The following is a 21,683-nucleotide window of genomic DNA, read 5'->3' on the forward strand; positions in this document are numbered from 1 at the left end:
TGGACAGCAGTTTAATTATCCACTGTCCACACAGAGAAGATTTTAAGGAATAATGTAAAAAAGATAACCAAAGGAATAATTTTTTTTTGAAAAAGCATTTCAGCCAAGTGTCATTCACATCGAATCCCTGGCTAATTGCAGTCAGACATGTCTATTAACGCTGGCGCTCTAGGACTGGTGTTAGACAACACTGCTAGTCTAGTAGCTCCTAGTGATTGTCTACACCAAAAAGGGAATAAGATTCTTTACAAATTATTATTGTCTTACTTTTCACCAATATAAAAATTCAATTCTTTAGATTAGCAAGGTTGTCCTGGGAGGCAAAAAGGATCATTCTAGTTCTCAAATAGAGACTTGGTCTAGTGGCCACACTGGCGCTAATTAAAGAAGATCAACATTTTTGTTTTGTGCACTTTTCAATAAATTAAAAGGCCAAAAATAATTTAATCATGAAGAAGGTAACTTCAATTTAAAAGAATGAGGAAATAGATATAAGCAGCAACCCACCAATTAAAATATCAGTTTCCTGTCCTAGGAGTGCCTCAGAGCTCAGTTAGTGAGGCCTAGTTAAAACTCTCTAGGTAAAAGTCTTTTGTTATAACACAGAAATTCTTGCCCTGATTATTGAATTCCACTCAGTAGTTAACCATACCACACAATACCATGCTAAGCATATAATTCTTATAGAGTATCTACTTCATTGACTACTGTTTGCCAGTGAATATGTAAGCAAAAGAAATTTATGGTCACATCCCAAACCTGACATCAGGTCTCACATCTTTTATACTTGTGCCAAAAATCTTTCAGAGATAGATCTTTCCTTTTTAAAAAAAAAAAATATATATTTATTCATGAGAGCCAGAGAGAGAGAGAGGCAGAGACACAGGCAGAGGGAGAAGCAGGCTCTCAAGGGGAGGCTGATGCGTGACATGATCCCAGGACCCCAGGATCACGACCTGAGCTGAAGGCAGACACTCAACCACTGAGCCACCCAGGCATCCTCTAGAGACAGATTTTTCAAACAGCCCTCTCATGTGCCCTCTCCACCAGTATATTCAAATGTGTTTTCAAAACAAGAAGCTTGGGGAATACACAGATGAATATATTGTGAGGAAGGTGGGATTTTGTACCACAGATGGTCAAGTCAAACCATGAACTAAGATAAATGACAATGACTGAAAAATCTGCAGGTCATTAGAGTTAAGTGTCTCTTTTGAGTAGGGACCATTTGGCTTGTACCAAAGCCACCAGCAGACTGAGATTCTATTAAGTGTGAGGCATGGGAAGTTCTAGCAAGCACTGGTAGGGAGACACTAGTTCTCCTCTCTGCGGTGTCTCATGGGTGAAGGTGGAGTAATTCTAAGCTCTGAGGGAGAAATGCAGGGTCAAAATGGCTTAAGTGGGTGCAGAACTGGGACTCCAAGCAAAACCAAAGCAATGCTGCACCATCAGTAATACTGGCAGAGGAGGTGGGGCAGGGTGGGTTTTTCCAAAGAGAGAAAAGACTCCTGCCAGTGAACTACATGGTTTTTTGATATGTTTATTTTACCTTAATCCTCTCCAGGAATAATGAAAAATGATGAAACAGCCTGCATGCATTTTGGCAATTTCCATATACTACAAAGTTCTCAACAGAGACACTATCCCCGGGCAGAGCTTGTGAGCTGCTGAGCTGGCCCTCAGCCTCCATCTCCTAGTACCACCTCATCCCTCCTGACCACCAGAGGTCGAGCCCTCAGAAGAGTTACCTCTTGCCTTCTTGGAGGCCACCAGACCTCATTGTACCTGAACAACCAACTGCTGAAAGCCCTTGCTTAGAACCTCATTTTTATAACACAAAATTTGCCACTGACACACGTTACGAGCTAGAGATACTCTCCTCCTGATAGAGTTAGGGCTCTAAGAAGTACACAGCATATTTAAGACTGTAATTCACATATTTCTAAAATTAGGTACAAAAAGGTAGAAAGAGCCCGGCATTGTAGAAATCATTTCAATTCAAATTTTAAACCATGCTACTTACTAAGTATGTGACTTTGAGCAAACTGCTTACTTTGTTGAGTTTTCCAAAGTTCTTGGGAACAAAAAGTTACCTCCTACATAGGGTACTTCTTCCCTGACCACATCTTCACACACACAAACACCCTCACACACAGCATCCCTTGCTGCTCTACTTCAACTACTTTCTTCTTTTTAAAGATTTTATTTATTTGAGAGAGAGGGCATGTGTATGCATGTAAGAGGGGGAGGACAGAGGGAGAGGGAGAAGTAGACTCCCCACTGATCAGGGAACATGGTTCTGGGCTCGATCCCAGGACACTGAGATCATGACCTGAGCTGAAGGCAGGCGCTTAACCAACTGAGCCATCCAGGTGCCCCTCAATTACTTTCAGTTAGTCTGTGTACAAGCGACTTCTTACAAGCTGGTTTTCACCTCCAAGCCCTTCCTCAAACCCACCTCCTTCTCCCTAGCAGAACTTAGTTGTTCCCCCTCTGTGTTCTCAGAGTATTTGTTCTAGAAGATCACCATAGCACCTGCCATTTATGGTAATTATGTGTTTAAGTCTCTGACTCCCTCTCTAGACTGTAAGTAAGTGACTTGAGGTATTTCTGAGTCATACTGATATCTCTAGCTTCTAACTAGTGTCCCATTCATAGAATGTCCTCAATAAGTGTTTAATGAATAAATGAATCTATGTGAACAGTGTTCATTTCTTGAGCACTTATTTTGTAACTAAGCATTTACATGCATCATCTGTAACCCTGGCAAGAGTTCTAGAAGGTGGACACGGAAACTATAATTTTATAGATGAGAAACGAGAGACCCAAACACAGCAAACAAGTGATTAAAGTCAGGGTTGGACCAACTCATGATCTGCCTATAAAGATTCTAGAATGACACCTAGCACTTATTAGGGCCTCAGAAAAATAGCACCTTCCTTCTAAGCAATCAATAATAAGGGTGTGACTGTCATAATGTATCAGAAACGAGACTCATTGATGTTGGTTAACACTGTAATCTAGGAAGTTTGAAAGAAAAAAGCTCATTTCACCAAATTCTGCTTAGCACTCATAATCAGTTTTTTTAATCGCACATTAATCATTCCCAAAATATTTTCCAAGTGCCTGCTCAACGCCAGCTCTGTACTGTGCACTGGGGACCTGCAGATAAGAAGTCACGATCCCAGTCTTCCAGGAGCCAACACCAGGAGGTACCAGCATTTGTAGAGCGCCTGCTATGGGAACTTCTGAGTGCCTCAGAGCACATATTCTTAATGGGCAGATGTTACACACCCATTAAGTCTGCCATTAGGGGGATCTATGAATCATTTAATGGAACACAGGGCAGCCTGCCTGCTCGTGCAATGTATGTGGCCACAGAAGATTCTTTTAGGAAGATAATGTTCATATTACAATTGAAGAGCAGCCCACATGTGGACTCCTGCCACCTGGGATAATGAAGTGAGGCCTTAGGGAACTGATCAGTTTCCAAAGAAACGACCATAGGGCTGCCACCTAGCAAAGTAGGGAGCAGGAAAAACATCAAAGCCATTCATCACTGACATTTTACCACACATGCCTTGCCAACCAGTCCCTGGAGGAGCCCCTTTTTTCCACCAATGCATTACATCCATCTTGAGACTGGCAACCTGGTGTGCCTCTGCTCACAATAGCAAGAGGCATCCTTCACACAGCATCCTGTGTAAATTGGACCCCCGAGCACAACACAACGTGATAGGAGTATACCTTGAATGATATGCAACAGAACTGGTCCTGGCTACCAAAGGAACTGGGGATTCCCAAACACCTTCAGTGGCCATGTCATGATCAGCAAATACAATTTTTAGGCAACATGTGGGAAGTCTGCTATGGCTTTCCAGCACTGACCAGCCTCAGCAGAGCAAAGCCTAATGATCAGGGTGCATCTTTCTGCCCTAAAGCTTGGGCATGCAATCCGCCACATAGAAGAGACCCTGACAAATTACCTCAGCATTTTAATTTAGCTGTTAAAATGCCACTCAACTGAATATCATCTTGCCAGATCCTCATTCGGTGTTAATAACTGCCATATCATCTTTGAAAGCAACACAAACATTGTTGAAAGTAGATAATAAATAATGATAGTACAAGACTGCAACCTCATCCTTGTCTTTTGTCACATAACCACACCTGATCTGTGTTCTATACCTTCAGTTCTCACCATCATTGCTCACAGATGGAGTAATTATTGTTTGCAAACCCCTCTGAAGAGCCCCTGTTTCACAGGATCTCCCAGAGAGCCACCCAACTAATAGAACTAAATGTCTTGGGTAGGTACAGAAGCTGCCAACAAATTGCACTTGGCACTTGCTTCCACGGAAGAGTGTGATGTTGGGTGATGTTGCTCATCCCATCTTTTTTAGGTGAAGGTCTGAGCCCGTCAACCTAACTGAAGGGATGCATGTTAACATAACACCTGCCCTTCACGAAATGAGTGTGCTGGCTTGAAACTACTGAAGGGGTTTAGAATATTCCACCCCAAAATACACCACTTTGACGTATGGATTATTTTCAGCTGAAGACGAATGGAAGGAAGCAAACGCACAAACACACAAATTCTGCACTCTCCCTCTTTACCAGGAAGGGCAGAACAATTATCACCCCCCAGAGACAACTCTAAACTCTTATAGCCCAGAAATACACCAAAAGAATCTACATAGTAAATCTTACTAATGAGCCCTCACCTTCCATTATCTTTCTCTCTATATTTATCTTCCCACAGTTTGCACTCTTGGAAGCTTAAAACACTTTTTCTGTCTTGTCACTTTTCTACAAATTCATTGCTTTTCTGGTAAGATGCTATACAAGCCCAAGTTCTAACCACCTCTTTGAGCTACTCCTCACTGAGTTCTCTCATTTGTATGCACATGTATGTGTTTTTAAAAAATGTGTTTCTGTTGTTAATCTTTCTTTTATCCATCTAATCTGCAAGGCCCCAACAAATGAACCAAAGATGCGTAGAGAAAGAAGTCTTTTTTCCTCCCCTACGCTATATTCTATCAAATAATTCTTAATCTGTCTATGCCCATGAGGGTCTGTGAATCTCCTGAAACTAGATTCCATGTTTTGTGCATGTGCATTTTTTTTAGGGAAGGGAGTTCAAATATTTGATCATGTGAAAGGACCCTAATATCCAGATTCTCAGTTGACCCTTCAATATTCCTTCAACGTGAGCTAAAATGGTGGTACACTCACCTAAGGAAAGAACAAACTCTGTTATTATAACTCTCCTGAGTCACCTAAGAAAGGTCAAGGAGCCCTAATCCTAATCCACATATCCGCATCTTTTTTTTTTTTTAAGATTTTATTCATTTATTTTAGAGAGAGAATGTGTGTGAGCATGCAAGCAGGGAAAGGGGCAGAGGGAGAGGGAGAGAGAAACTTAAGCAGACTCTGTGCTAGGGATAGAACCTGACAAGGGGCTGAATCCCATGACCCTCAGATCATGACCTTAGCTGAAATCAAGAGTCAGATGCTTAAGTGACTTAGCCATGCAGGCACCCCTTCCTAATCCACATCTTTACATAAAATGCATCCACGATCTCTAAGACCCACCCTGCACAGACTACCTTGGCTGAGATGACTTACTTCTCACCTAGACCCTAAGTCCTAAGGAAAAACTATTTTTATCTATTTTATATCATTTCTGCATGTAGTAGAGGAAGGGGCATTTGTATATAACAACAACCATGATCAGTCAATTGATGGAAAGCACCTTTGATTTTCAGAAGTATCTATTTCTATTTTCTGTCATAAGACACTTGTAGGACAAAATTTTTTTAATGACTATATATAAGGCCATAAGATGTGGGGGGACAAGACTTTGACAAACCTATAACAGATACCAGGATAAGCCTGCTCGGTAACAGAGACAAAGAAATGTCAAGATCTAGAAGTTCCCAATACTCTATAATTGCTGAAGACTAAAATTCTAACAAAGTAACAGCTCAAAATCTCCTTTCAAGTCCTCACAAAATCAATTAACTCCTTTGAAAAAATAGTAAGCAACTGTACCAGGGTTTTTCAGAGAACACAAAGATTAATCAGGTGTGGATCCTGCCCTCAGTGAGCTTAGGGAGCATGCTTAGAGGGAGAAAAACCACGGAGCCATAACACCTGCCCCTTCACAGCTCCCCAGAATGCTTCTTGGTTTTCAATCCTAAAGCTGCAGAGACTGTGCCTATTCTTCAATAAAACAATATCTGGTCAATGTGTACACAGGAAAAAAAAATGTATATTCAACTCCAACGCTCAAAACATTTTAAACAAAACACAATGTGAGAGAAAAGTTTCAAGTTATACTTAAAACTCAGTTGGTGTAACAGCAGAATGATGTGTACATGATTTTGCAAAGTGCCAAATTCAGCAACAAAGAGGGTGTGGTGGGGATGCTGCTAGCTGCAGCATCCTTCATGATCAGGAAGCTGAGGTTTTAGCATTTTGTAGTCTAACAAAAGAGCTTCCTCATTGGTATTTTTACTGTGTTTTAGCTACACTCTAAGAGGGTTGGGGCTTTAGAATTGACATGTAACATATTCTCATTTTCCTTATAAAAAGGAAAGAAGAAAGGAAAGGAAAGGAAAGGAAAGGAAAGGAAAGGGGAAAGGGAAAGGGAAAGGGAAAGGGAAAGGGAAAGGGAAAGGGAAAGGGAAAGGAAAAGGAAAAGGAAAAGGAAAGGAAAAGGAAAAGGAAAAGGAAAAGGAAAAGGAAAAAGGAAAGGATAGATCTGCCCCAGGTAGCTTTTTAGGCAAAATGTCTGGTTTTAGGAAAAATTAGTGCCTGTATCTATGAACCGGTTAACAAATAGTTAGAAGCACCCAAACAAAGACAAGTGAAGCCTTGGCAGTTCAGAGAAGGGAGATGTTATTTCTAACAGGTAAGAGGGATACCAAACTTTGTTCAGGGGCCTAACTTTGAGCCCAGATGTTGAAAGGCAGAATTTAGACAAATGCAAATGGTAGGACTCACCCAGCAGAAGGACTAAGAATTGGGCAGGAAAGTTCAGGGCATGGGCAGGACAAAGGATACGTGAAGGGGCTGATGGAGAGCTGGGGGTTTCAATCAAGTTCTAGTGTTCCCAGTTTTCCAGATTTTCACAAGACAACCTGGTGGCTTTGAGAAAGGGCATGAGGGGTTTGGTCATCATGACCTAAGTTAATGACAGAAATTCCCAAAAAGTTAACAAGGGTCCCACCTAAAAGAGGAGCACAGTGACCCAACCTATGTACTGTTAACTCAACATATGAAAACAGCACATCTTTGATCTGCCCAAAGACCTTCAGTCTTGATTCTAACTTGTTAAAAAAAAACAAAAAAAAAACAAAAAAAAAACAATTATATATAAGAAACTTTCAAATGCATTTTTGTCTCCTAAGAAAGGAAAATTTCAACCATTTTACTGGGCACGAAAATATCCACCCTAATCTGTTTCTGTCTCATTGTCCAATAAAAACAATGGCTTTCTCCCTTTGACACAACGTGGCCTGCCCATATAAGTCACATTTCTAAGAACCACGGTAAGAGGGCCACTATCAGTATATCTAAGGGCAGACAGGCCTTTCAACCCTCTCTCCTGGCTCAGTGCACTCTCTCCCTTGCACAAGTACAAACACATGGAGAATGTGAAGAATGTATCTAAGTTTGGCAGTGCTTACTACATTCTGCCGGTAGAAGTGCCCCCGAATGGTGCGATCTGAAGCAAAACAGCCACAGGAGCAAAATGCAATCTCGAGGTCAGTGCAGACCCAGCTGCCCTTGTCTCTTAGACATTCCTGGCTGGAATCCCACCGAGCAAATGTGGGGGAAGAGAAGACAAGACAGACCAGAGGATCAGGAAATACCCAGCTGCATGGGGAAAGAGCAATCATCAAACCCCTAAGCTGAGCATGCAAACAGCAATTTCTCCCCACCCCCCCACCCCCCCACCCCCGCAAGGAGTGCCCCTGAGGGCAGACCTGTAAATTATCCCAGGATAATTTTCAATCATGCCCTGACCTTACCACTGCTTTTTAAACCCTGCCTCTTGAGTTACCGGCCAGTCCCATAGGGGGTCAGCAGTAGGTCCACAACCAGCTTCCACTATTCCACCTGAAATCTCAATAGAATAATGTCACCCTCATAGAGCAGTTTGGTCACTCAGCCACTTCTGAAACCTTTTTTCCCAAAGCTTCAGTTGGGAGTGATCATGACACCCATTTAAGGACAAGTGTTCAAGGCAAACAATCCGTCGTTTCTTTCGTAATCTCAACGTTGTCAACTAAGAGAAGCTGCACAACTGAGATATCGAGTGTGATGTTCGTTTCTGAGGTATTTATTGTCTTCCAAGTCTACACCGGAAATGGACACTCATACATTCATTCTTTGAAAGATATGTAGGTAAGTGCTTACAACTGCATTTCATCAATTCTCAAATACACATTTTTCCACATTTTAACGTCTCTGGAATGGAGATACTGTTGAAAACTAAGATACTGATTCCCTCCTTTTAGTACACAGAACACAACAGCATGCTATAGTCGATTACGTGTGCCACGCAGGGACTGCTCAACACTTCCTAACTGAGAAAAACAAGTCTTTCCCCTTGACTGTGTCCTTCCCTCTCCAATGCATCCTTGGATACTGCTACCCAAGCGATCTCTACAGCAAATCTGATCGCGTTACCCTTCCCCTGGTTTGAAGGAGCCAATGAATTCTCTTTACCTCTGGGTAGGCAGGGAGTGAGAGGCTGTTCGTGACATGTCCCAGGACTACTTTCTCAGCATCATCTCCCCGTACCTTCTGCCAAATAATGAGCATTTTCCTCAATGTACCACATTTTTCTCAACTCAACATAACCTCCAGGATTCAGCTCAAGTACTGACTACTTGAAATCTTTCTCTGAACCTCTCCCACCTCCCCAGGGTTGAAACAGATATTTACCTTCTGAGGTCCCACTTGTGTATTATTGTAGCATTATCATACTTGAATTTGGGCCTCTTTACCTCTATCTTCCAATAGATCATGACTTCTACAAAGGCAGACTGTATCTTGCACACTTCTTATCAAAGCGCTTGGGACACTGTGACTCTGCCCAGCTTGGAGGTGGAGATCAGAGCATAATTAATGAACAGAAGATGGGCGAACAAACCTCCTGACATTCTCTTCCTTGGTTCACGAGATGACTCACAGGTTCACAAAGTTCATGACTTTTAGAGGTCATCAGCAACCAGATAAAGTTTCATGTCTTCTTGGTTACTCTTAATTGCAGGTGCCCCTTCTCTGAAAAATGACACTGCTGATGGTCTCTAGTTCCCTTCTATTCTACAATTCCATTACTTATACTCCAGTGAAAGCTACCTGCTATTCTGCTCATGGAGCGTTGACCAAACACTGCTTTTGAAGATGGATTCTCAGATTGGCAAAATAGCCCAGCTCTCAAGATCCTCAAGGTTGTGTGTTGAGAGGACAGCATGTCTAAACTCCAGAGAAAATATGTCATTTGAAAATGCATATTCAGGGATGGCTGGGTGGCTCAGTGGTTGAGTGTCTCCCTTTCGCCCAGGTTGTGATCCCGGGGTTCTGGGATCAAGTCCCGCATGGGGTGCCCCACAGCAACCTGCTTATCCCTCTGCCTGTGACTCTGCCTCTCTCTCTGTGCCTCTCATGATAAATAAATAAAATCTTTAAAAAACAAAGAAAATGCATATTCAGTATAATTTTATAACTGGAAATCAAATACTCCATTCATTACAAACTAAAGAATATAAGGCTTTACAAAGTGATCTTGCCAGATAGAGAAAGAAAAATATAGTGATCCTCAACTGAAGAGAGGTGATACATATTATCTTTTATATAGTCTTTTTTATCTTTTATATATTTTTTAGAAAGTCTACCAAAGGGGGCATGGGTTTTAGAAGTTCACAAAACACTGGGAAAGCAAATGCTCACATAGCATAGTCATAAAGAGTAGTATAGATTCTGGTATTCCTCTGGGTTGAAATTCCAAATCTACCCCTGGCTAACTAGTTTTGTGATTCTGAACACTTTACCTCCCCAAGCCTTAGTTTTGTCATCAGTAAAATAGGAATTACCATACACATATCACAGGGTCATTACAGGAATTAAATTTTTTAAAACTGCACATAGAACTTCCTCTAGCAGTACTTGCTTGCCACTTAGCAGGCCTCCTAATGAATGATCGCAATTATTACAACTGTTACTAATATCGTTCTCCAAACACAGGGACCATGTTATATGCTCCATTACACTGCACAGGGCACTGGAGATGCACACAGGCACTCAAAAAATAATGGCAAAGGTGATGGCGATGATGATAATGAGACAAAGTAGTAAGTATCCATGGAAGGACGTCTGATTTTTTTTTTATTATATACTGAAAAGAAATCTTTTCTATGATTCACCAGCTTTTGGGGGGGGGAGGGATCAGATTTTTTAAAAACTCATGAAATATATCACAGACACCAGGAGTGCTTATGATATATGTGTGCAGTTTATATAAAAATTATATACATTAAGCACAGTGAACATCCACGTACTCACCACCCAGCTTAGAAAACAGAACATTACCACTCTTTCTGATGTCATCTGGATGCCCCACTCCCCTCCCTGGTAAGCCCTCCCTCCCACTTCCCAGGGTAACTGCTACCTTGAGCATTACATTTCTCAAATTTACCATTTCTTGGTTTTTTTTGAAACAGCTTGATTGAGATATCATTTGCAAACCATAAATCACCATTTAAAGTATTCAATTCAGTGCTTTGTAGTATATTCGCAGATACGTGCGACAATCACCAGAGTCAATTTTAGAATATTTTCATCGCCTCAAAAAGCAGCCCTACCCCCTTTGGCTACCACCCCCAATCCCCTCACCCTCAGTTCTAAGCAACCACTAATCTATTTTCTGCCCCTGCAGATTTTCTTGTTCTGGACACGATTAATGAAATAGTCCAATATGTGACCTTCTGTGACGGGCATCTTTTACTTAGCATAATGTTTTCAAGGTTCGTCCGTGAAGTAACATGTATCAGTATTTCATTCCTTTTTATGGTGGAATAATTTTCCATTGTATGAAGACGCCAAATTTTGTTTATCCATTCATCAGCTCATGGACATTTGGGTTGTTTCCACCTTTTGACGGCTAGGGATGCTGCTGCTAGAATCATTCATGTACAACCTTCCAAATGGACATATGTTTTCATTTCTCCAGGGCGTATAATACCTAGAAATGGACTCACGCCATCATATAGTAACTCTGTTCAACTTTGTGAGGAACTGGGTTCACCAGCTTTTATGCTGATTTCCAGATGACTAAAAGATAAAAGTTTACTAATGACTTATGATGCTAAACCAACCTATTCAGCCAAAGGTAGACCCTCAGAACCAGTGGCAACTCATCTACCTTGTAAGGAGTTACGTACCAATTATTCATATATGGGCAGAAACCATGCTACAAGAATGAAAATGTTCTAGCTGTTAAATACAGCCAGGAGCAAGAGAAGAAATGGCCTTGATAGAATCAAGGCATCCCCCCATTCTATTCCATTCCATTCCCTTCCACTCCCTTCCATTTGCAGTTGACTCCTTTCACTTACAGAAGGTCATTTTTAAAACATCTTCCTTTTAGACTCAGTCCATTATTTGTGGATGCCAATTCTAATGATGAAATCATTAAAGGTAGAATATAAAAATGGACCAATACTGAAGAATTAGAGAAATATCCACCCATTGAGCAGACGCTGTTTTTTTGTTTTGTTTTGTTTTTCGTTTGTTTGTTTGTTTGTTTATGTTTTGTATGACTCCCTTTGAACAAGTACGTTTGTAAAGATGCAGGTAAATCTACTTCCCACTAAGAGTCTGAACTGCCAGGAGGACGCTGATATCATATGATGTGATATCATATGATGACCAGAAAGTGGACGAGGGGTGGCAAGAAAGAGATTAAGGAACAGAAACTTCATTTGAGAATCTCTGAAAGGTGACATCTGGAAAATCTATTCGCACCTTCACAAATCACTGCAGGTCTGACGTGTCGGTCTCTAAAGCCTTCGATACAAGAGTGCTAAGGGCATCTGTCTGTGATTTTCCTACTGAATGCCTGCCTTGTTTTCCACGGTCTGCTGCACTCCTCTTTTGTTAGTCATGGCTGGATTGATGGACGGAGAGAGGTGACAGACCAAAGAGTACATTGCTTACCTTTCTGTTAGTATGTTGAAGGGGTTAAGAAGTTGGCCAATACAGAAATGTCTCTGAATTTTAATATGGTATTTCTGAATCTCTTTGAGTCGTGCTATACCATTGCTCAGAAAAATACGGGGTAGGCTTCCAGAAGCAAGGATTCTACATACCCCATGGTAACTGGCATGAAAATATGCTGACTGCTCATCCGCTCCTGTGAACTCCATGTCCCCCTAATCTCAACGTGCAGTTAGTTAAAAACAAAGAGAAAAGAAGATAAAATTCCTCCTTGTATCAACCATACTTCAGTTTAAAACAAAGTAAAAAACAAAGAATTTTAATTCCTCCTTGCGATGACAAATGGATTTGCAAAATGACAATGTATTGAAGAGTTGTTTTTACAACTGAAACAGAGATCTCACTGTGATATACTTATATCTCAAATGAAATGCATACAAAGGCTCGCACACTTTCCTAAAATCCAAATGCAGGGTCACCTGGGTGGCTCATTGGTTGAGCGTCAACCTTGGCCCAGGGCATGACCTGGGGATCAAGTCCCACATCAGGTTCCCCACAGGGAGCCTGCCTCTCCCTCTGCCTGCGTCCCTGCCTCTCTCTCTGTGTCTCTCATTAATTAATAAATAAAATCTTTAAAAAATTAATAAATAAAATCCAAATGCATTCAGACGATCCATACACCCCAGACCTTAGTATGTAGCTTATTAGTGAAACTATTCCCATAATACAGCATAAACACTCTTTTTCCTTTCTGCTTAGTTCTATGGTCAAGATTTACAACATATACAAAACACAAAAATAGTGTAGCAAAGTGTGACCTAATACCCCTTTAGGGATCCTAACACTTTTATCTTTTTCTTAACCTTTACTGCCACGGAATTCTTAGATCTTAGAGATGAAGTGTTATGTGTAGAATAGGAAATGTTGGAGAAAGAAAATACAGTGGCAATATGTGGAGGTTTAATTTATGTTGGCCAAAACACAATCTTCCCATGTACGGATTCTTTTCACACCAGTCACAGTAAATAGCACAGAACTTTTGGAGACACCAAAATAACTGATGTTTTACTATTAGCACTTTTCAAATCATTCCTCCTTAGACTGTCACCTTTTGCCAGCTCCAAACAGACTTCACAACTCCAAGTTTCCACTGTGTAATTCCAACACTGCAATATTTTCCCCAGTGAGGTGTGAAACAGGTCAGTGTGCGGAGCTAATGGCATCAAATTGTTATTTAAGGGGAAAGAATGCACAGTGCAGAGCTGTTAGGAGAATAGGAAGCCAAGTGGAGGGCTTCTCCTTCCACAGTGGTCTGGAATGGAAGGCCTGTCCCTAACCAGCTGACAAAGGAATCCGGACTCCTCCCTGCACGGCCCACGAAGCAGCCTTTCCCAATCTGCATCCAGCCCAACCTTCCACCTCATGGGCCACTGTCTTTCTGCCACATGCCCAAACCAGTGCTACCGAACTTTCTCACAGGCAACCCAGAGGTAAAGGGCATGGACAGAGTCACTGCCTCCACAGACCTGTCGCCTTGTGTGGCACTAAGGTTGGGAAGTTCTGTCTAGATGCCACATATGGGAATGCATCCCCAATTTCCTGGACCTGTCAAGTCACCATCACAGCTCCATGCTGGGGAACACCTCCCCCCCTCCCTCTGCAAAAACAAATAATCCCTGTTTTTCCAGATTCCACTCAGACATCCCTGGTACAGCCCTTAGCCCAAAGAATGGGAGACCCTTTTCTGTGTCCCCAGGGCAAGTCTCACCCACAAGAAGCCTCTTCCCTATCTGTCTCCTGCACTTGCAAGTAAGCCGGTTGAGGGCTTATTTACGTCTGCATCCCTGGAGCTGAGCACAGTGCCCGACAAATCATAGGTGCTCCACTGCTGGTCTCTGAAATAATTTAGAACTCATCCAGAGCATGCAGAGAACAGAGAGATTTCAGAACCAGTCTCCAGCAAACAGGGATTTACTCCGAAGCGTGTGCATTCAATTTCACTTGTGGTGGTGCTTGCCATTTATGGATTCCTGAAGAAATTATTTTAAGCCTCCTTCTGAAACGCAGCATGCAGTCTAGAAGATCTCAAGCAGATGTGAACAGCAGCAGGCAAATTCCCTTGGCCCCTGAGCCTCCCTCCCTCTTGGAGGCCGGTTTAGCTGGAGGCCAATCAATCACAAGAGTGCTGGTCTCACCCTGAAATCCAGCAGCATTCAGTATCTAGAAATTTATGTCCTAAAGAAATAATCAGCAATGCGCGAGCAATTATGTTCAAGGTTATTAAATGTAGCATTATTTATAAGAGCACAAATTGGAAATGGACTAAATGTTCAACAACGGGGGATTAGTTAAATAAATTATGAACATCTCAATGCGAGAATACTAGGCAACTATTAAAAAAATCATGTTGATAAGAATTTTTCATGACACAATAAAGATCACTGCCAAAAAATACAGAATAAACAACATTATATACAGTTTATCCAGTTTAATTAATAGAAACCTGTATAGGAGTATCTGCATAAATAAGACAAATGGAAGGAAACACATTAACATGTTTGGTGGTGTCTATATCTGAATGATAGAATTATGGGTGATAATAAACTTTATTTTGGTCTCCATCCTTTTTCAGTGTTTTCCACGTTTCCCCATTCTAAGTATGTTTTACTTTTGCATTAAGTAGGAGGTTGGAATAAGATGGAATAAAAAAAAAAAATCAAAGCAGAAGGAAATGAAGAATGCTGATTGATCAATTGTCCTGCTCTGGGCTGCACATAATTGTCCAGCCAGGTTCTGGGAAACAGGTCCACTGTCAGTGTCACAAGACACATAAATAGTAAGGCTCTTCCAGGAATATGCACACAAGGATGCCCAAGACCTGACCTAGCTTCCAGTAAGTTCACTGGAAACGGATCTAGGGGTTGTCAGATTTTTTTCAATTGGTGGAAACCATCCTCTGGACCCACAATTCTCTTTCCATTCTAGGACTAAACCAAATATCTAAAATTGTAAAATTTTCTGAATTTGATATTTAGAGAGATATAGAGGTTTTAAATATCATACCAAATTCTTTCCCTGAAGTCCTTATTTTCCTCATAGAAAATGCTAGATCTGGATCTCTGCCGGAAAGACATTTCCTCTCCATCTATATACTCTTCTACTACTCCATTTTGCAAATAAAGTAAAATTCTATTTCATCCTTAATGTTGCTGAAAAAAATTTTTTTAGAAAATTTCAAAATGAGGAAGGATTGGTCAGGATGATGAGGAGTGGATGGTATCACAAAAGGTGACAGAAGAGAGTTTCTTGAGCATCACCTGCTCCAAAGAAATTGACGGGAGATGGGATCCTTTGGATTTGGCTTCCAGTGAGCACTGATGATCTTTACCAGAGTGATTCAGGCAGAACCAAAAGTCAGAATCACATAGGGTAAAAATAATGAACTATTCCTTACGGGGCTTATCTAAAAATGGCAGGAGAAGCACAGGCCAGTGGTTACAAGATCAAGAGAAGAATTCAAATCTGTATTTGAAGCTACAGTGAAGGATACAGGGAAAAGGAGACCAGTGAAAATTCAGGACGAAAAGAATAATGGTGGAGCAGGTCTAGCCCTGGAAGAAAGAGAGGCTAAGAACCAGAGCCAAGTGAGAGATCACTCTAGAGCAAAAGAGGCCATTTTGTCTGCTGGAGCTCAACTTGGTGATTCTTACCCACCTCGGGAGCACATCAGAATCTCCCGAGAAGATCTTACAACCACGACACACCTGGGCCCCACCTGCTGAACCATCATCTTCAAGGATGTGGGGCAGGCTAATCATCTTTTAAGGTTCCCACGTTGATACTGATGCACACTGATGGGGAAAGAAGAGAGGATGTGTTCAGAGGCAAACACATTCATAGCCTTGTCCGTGGGGGTAAGGGCAGAAAATTGAAGGAGGGGAGGATTCAAAGTTCTGTCAATGTAGGTCATACCAAGAAAGAAGGCAGGAGGTGAGCAGAGTAGAGAAGTCTTAGGATGGTCTCTGGGTATGGCTCAGAGCGAGGCATCTGGGAGCAGCAGGTGGGACTGGCCATCATGTGGAATGTCCAGGAGCTCCAACGAACCCCATGGAATTACTTCTTCCCAGTAGGGCTCAGCCACACAGAGACCCGGGGAGAAGCAGATGGTCAGGTGGATCTAAATGTGGGAGTTTCACAGGGAATTGGCATAAAAGAGCAAAGAAGCAATTTCATGTCAACCTCACAGGGATGTTGGAAGAATTAAACAATGCATTTAAACATAGCCCAGAGTCTCACACAAAATGAGAGCTCAATAAATGTTAGCTGTATTGTCATTGCTGCTGCTGCTGTTATTTATTTCTGGAACCAGGCAAAGTGATCCCTGTTTCTTAGGGACCTACAAAATACAAGTCAGCGGTTACCCCTCGCTAAATAGGAACACTCACAAACTATGCGGGGTGTTAAATCTTTCAAACAAAAGACGCTAATGACCATGCATTTTTATAGGTTTCCATTTATGCTTACTTTTGAATAGTTCGTGGTTGGGCATTCTTGTGATAATACCTGAAGATAACTGGTACCGTTGTCACCACAAATATGACAGCACAAAAGAGGTAGAAGGTTGAACGGAAAATAATGCTGTCTTTAGAAAGTCCACGAGAGGTTGTTTTAGGGTAAGACATTCTGAGCCTGTGTATTCCATTATTGCTGTCCCCACCTCACTTTAAAGAGATTTGTGGAGGTTCTCAAAGACACATGCAGAACAAAATTAAGAAAGCGAGGCAATTAATCTAAAGAAAACTAAAGGGTAAGGAAATATATATTTGGCGCCCAATGGAATTGAATGGACACGCTTACAGGTCCTTTTTCTCGATGCCTGTGGTGGGTGTCAAATTTGGCTGTGAATCACCTAGCAGTGAGTGCAAAGAGAAAAGCAGGACCCAGGAGTTTCCAGGAGTTTCCAGGAGTTTCACGGTTTCCAGGAGTAAGAGAAAATGCTGGGGATGCTGTGATTAAAGTATAAACATTTCCTCCTCTATAAATTGACAGGAATACAGTGAACAACATCTACAATATCATCCACATAGCAACACTTTGCCACCTGATTAAAAGAAATCAATCCTTCAGCCTTCAAAAACACTCTTAATTCCTGGTCAAAGAGACTAGGTACCGGAATCAAAGCACAGCTCTCCAAAATTCAGAATTTTTTTCTCTATATTTACTAGTCCTTTTTGTTCCATAGTAGGTAGACTCACTTTGAAACGTATCCAAGTCAAGTCTATTCATGCTTCTCTTGGAGGAATTAAATTCACACATCATACATGACTGATATGATCACGCCTCTACAAATAAAGTGTAATTTCCAACCTAAAATTCCTTACCAAGGAAAACTAGCCAAACGAAGAATCATGAGAACACGATAACACCATGTTTAGATATGCGGTGTCTAAAAACGATCCGCCCTTTCTCTGAGAGTTCCTGAAAGATGTGTTCCTTGAAACAAGGGAGTAAGCGAAGAAAGAGAGGACTCAGGATCCAGGAAAGATCCAACACGGAGGGGTGAAGAAGGATGACAGTGAAAGGGAGGGATCAGAGGCTCCAGAAGAAATGACTCGCAACAGATGGGAGAGCAGAATGCCTGCTGCAGCTCAATACACAGTGACAAGGCAGTTCACGCACAGGGCAGGAGTGTACAGCGAGGCGGGCGATGAGTACGTAAGACACCAACCGTACCAACAGGAGCTTTGCATTGCAAAGGGGAGGGAAGCTCTCTATCCACCCGTTTCTGACATAAAGAAACAACAGAAGTGTAAGAAATTCATAAAAGTGGCTACTTACAGGAGGCAGAGGGAAATGAATAGATTACGACAAGCGTAGGAATGAGACTTATTAAAATATATCTTATGTGTTGCTTTAATGCTCGAACCACATGTATTACCTCTTCGAAAATAAATAAAAAAGAAAAGAAATATTAAAAAAAGAAAAACTAAGACTAAATTTAAAAAAATTAAAAGAAGAAAAAAGAATGCCGATTCCTTTTTAACTGATGACCGGTGAGTGGTGAGTGGTGTCACTCCTTTTAGTTTTTCTTTTTTTTTCCTTTTGGTTTTTCATGGCAACAACTGTTGACCTACACCTGGCTTTTTATATCACACACGTCTACAGAGAATCGAAGGTCACAGGACATGGCTGCAGCCTTGAAAATAAAATGAAGGTAGGTATGAGAAGTGGGGAGAAGCATTTTCAATTTATCAAAACGAAATACAGCCTCTTGTTTTCTCTACAAGTAATATTGACCGTGTTCCCATAGTATGACCCATGTAGAGAAATAAGGTGACAGGGTGTTCTTCGTGGGGGCGTGATTAGGGTTCTGGGCAGGGTCTTTGTTAAACTAGGCTGCTTTGCTCACTGCAGGGGGTGTAGCATCCCTGGCCCCTGCCTGTCCACCAAATGCCACTATGGCCCCCCATTCACTGTGACAACCAAAAATGCCTGCCCTGTCACCCTACATCTCCAAAAGCCTCTACAACTGACTGCGAACCACTATAAGCAATAAGTAAAGAGAATTAAAATTAAAACTTGCCAACTTTTTCCCATCACTGCAACTAATTTTCATCAGTTAATTAATTTAATGAATTTTCATAACACATTCGTTAGGAAATCATGAGCAATCTGATCTGACAAATGTTTGACTGTTACTAAAAATAGTTGTGCCTTGAGTTAAAAAAGAAATGATCTAAAGAAAATCTGAGGAATCTAGAATCCTTGCCAGGTTTCAGTCAAACCCGCTTCAGAGTGCACAGTTTAATTTTTTTTTAAGTCTGTATATATTCTTTCATTGATTATGCTAATTAAATCTCTTACGAGTCCTGCAAGCTTGGCAAGGAAAATATTATTTTCCCCATTTTCACAGGCAGGGAGTCCAAGGCTCAGAGTACTTAAGTGATTTTTCCAAGCCCATAATTGACAGAACTTGGGGTAGAAACCAGAACTTTTGGTTGCCAGGCTGGCAGTTTTTTTCCTTTCACTCTAGATAGTATTTCCTCTATGACAAGCCAGTAACACATTGACTCAATTCAAATCTTTAACCCAGTAATTATAAATTTGAAATGTAGCATCGTCTTTTTAAGTAGTTAGGCCAGGGATAATGGTCCTGAGAACGATGTGATTTGAAAATCCATAAAGCTGACTTAATAAGCCCACACAGGTGGTAGAGGTGGGTGCAGCCATTATTCCATTTTACAGGTGAGGAAACAGAGGTTAGCACTGTGTTCAAAGTCACACATCCATAAGAATGAGATTTGAATACAGGCAGTCTAACTCAGAAGGGAAAACTTACAATCAATTAAATTTAAAAATAAATCACAAGAAAAATTGGTAGGTGGAATGCTTTAGATAAGCAATGAAATGTTCTCTTTAAGTTTGTAAGTAAATCAGTACCCCTCATTAAATTTTGGTTGATTTGTAAAAGTGATTTCACAGGTCAGAAGCAATCATGCAGGGTTCCTGGCTGGCTCAGTCAGTAAAGCATGCGACTCTTGATCTCAGGGGTAGGGGTTGTGGGGGTCCTAAATTCAAGCTCCACGTTGGGTGTGGAGATTACTTAAAAATAAAAAAAAATCTTAAAAAAAAAAAAAAAAGCAGAAACAGGGGTGCCTGGATGACTCAGTTGGTTAAATGACTCTTGATCCCAGCTCAGGTCTTCATCTGAGACCTGAGATCAAGGTGGTGAGTTCAAGCCCCTCATTGCACTCACTCCATGTTGGGTGTGGAGTCTACTTAAAAAAAAAAAAAAAAAAAAAAAAAAAGAAAAGAAACAATCACACAGCTTGTCCTTTGTCAATTTGGCCAGTATTGTAACCAGTCAAGTAGCAGGCAGTTACTCAGTTATTGATTTTCTACTCCAAAAATACTTCCGTGAAAACAAAGTAACTCTGAAATAATGAAGACTCTCAGACATCTTATTTGGATGACACAAAGGACTTAAAATTTTTCTCCCCTTACTCTACCAATGCATAGCGTGAAAAAACTAAATAAGTAAATGCACAAAGAACTCCATGATACCAATTTGGCAAAAGATTGCAACAAAGATAACACAGAGGCAAAGAGCAGTCAGGAAAATAGATCTACTTAGTGCAAACAACTTCAAAATAGAAATGGAGAAGTCGATCCCATTCTACTCCATGTAGCAGGTTATGATGGTCATGATGCATAACCAGTGCAAAAGATGACACTTTTCTCTTCTACAATTTCTCCAGAGCATCTCCAAATTCTATTTTTTAACCAAATTGAATCTCTAGATGTAAGGGTATGATATCCTACTAGGAAATACTACCTAAACTGGAAATTCACTATGTCAGATAGTTTTAACAGAAAGGGTCATGCTCATGCCTGAAAATCCAATCCAGGCTGAGGGCAAATGAGAATTTAAGGAAAAGCTGGAGTTATAGCTAAAGAAATCATTTGTCTGACTTCTCAGAAGACCCAGAGCTCTACAGAGGTAAAAAGGAAAGGGCCAGAGAAAAGGCAGAGTTAATAAAACTCTGTGTGGCCTAAACTTTGTGATAATTTATGTTTGGTGCCATAGTATAGGTTGACAAGTATGTTTGGGTCTCCAATACCAGGATTATAAACACACAATCAAGTTAATAATTAGGAAGTCAATGATCCATGACCAAAGAAGAGCTAGAAGAAAAAACACAGCGTCGACTTGCTATTGATCCAACGGTGGTCCCTGCTGCCACCAGACATTCATTAATTGCAGAACCTTACACTGTCTTCCTAGATGACAGAAATCTGACGCCAGCATGCATTCCAGGAGCTGCCTGGCAGAGCTCTGGAGCCAGATCCACACAGAATCGGGGACCGAGAAGAACCCGGAGCTCTGCGGTGTGCCGCAGACACTCCACATACTGAGACAAAACATGGCACAAAGGCTCTCTAGAAAAAATCCCCCAAAATTAATCAGCCAAAGTAAGAGACCATGTTCCCATTTTACAGATGGCAAACTGAGGCACCCAGAAGTGTGATAGTCTTCAGTTCCCTGGGTCAATAGGGAACACCTGAGAGAGCAAGCTTAGTGATTTGCTGACAAAGACCATCATAGATCCCACAAGACTTAGTCTACAGGAAGGCAGAACAGGGGTGAAGGAGGCCCTGCCAGACGCAATTAGTTTGGGGGTGGAAGTAGGTAAAGGTAGAAGAGGGCAGGAAGAGGCCCTTCCAGTCCTGGACAGAAGAGGAAAGGTTGGGAGGAGTTGGGAGGGGATGGGGACTGGGAGGAGGAGGGTCTCCACTGCCGTTTAGTGGATGAAAGAGAGGAAGAAAAAGCTGTTAAGCTAAAGAAAGTGGGAGAAAGAAGAGAATGAGAGTGGGTCTCACAGCAGTCAGGCGGAAAGGGAGGAAGGTGGGCTGGGGGGATGATGAGGACCTCGGCAGGACTGTCATAAAAA

At 41.4% G+C, this 21,683-nt stretch overlaps 1 protein-coding gene and 1 long non-coding RNA gene across 8 annotated transcripts in view; one reads left to right on the plus strand and one right to left on the minus strand.

Annotated features, from left to right (window-relative positions):
• The window catches only part of TNIK (TRAF2 and NCK interacting kinase), a 376,466-nt gene that overhangs the window by 309,764 nt on the left and 45,019 nt on the right, over positions 1-21,683 (minus strand). The gene's annotated exons all lie outside the window — the stretch shown is intronic.
• On the plus strand, positions 6,729-9,628 carry LOC111093943. Its single transcript, XR_005384019.1, has 3 exons — positions 6,729-6,916; positions 8,207-8,415; positions 9,287-9,628. It is a non-coding gene; the product is annotated as an uncharacterized LOC111093943 (long non-coding RNA).

The sequence above is a fragment of the Canis lupus genome, chromosome 34, assembly GCF_011100685.1.
Source record: "Canis lupus familiaris isolate Mischka breed German Shepherd chromosome 34, alternate assembly UU_Cfam_GSD_1.0, whole genome shotgun sequence".
NCBI classification, from domain to species: Eukaryota; Metazoa; Chordata; class Mammalia; order Carnivora; family Canidae; genus Canis; species Canis lupus.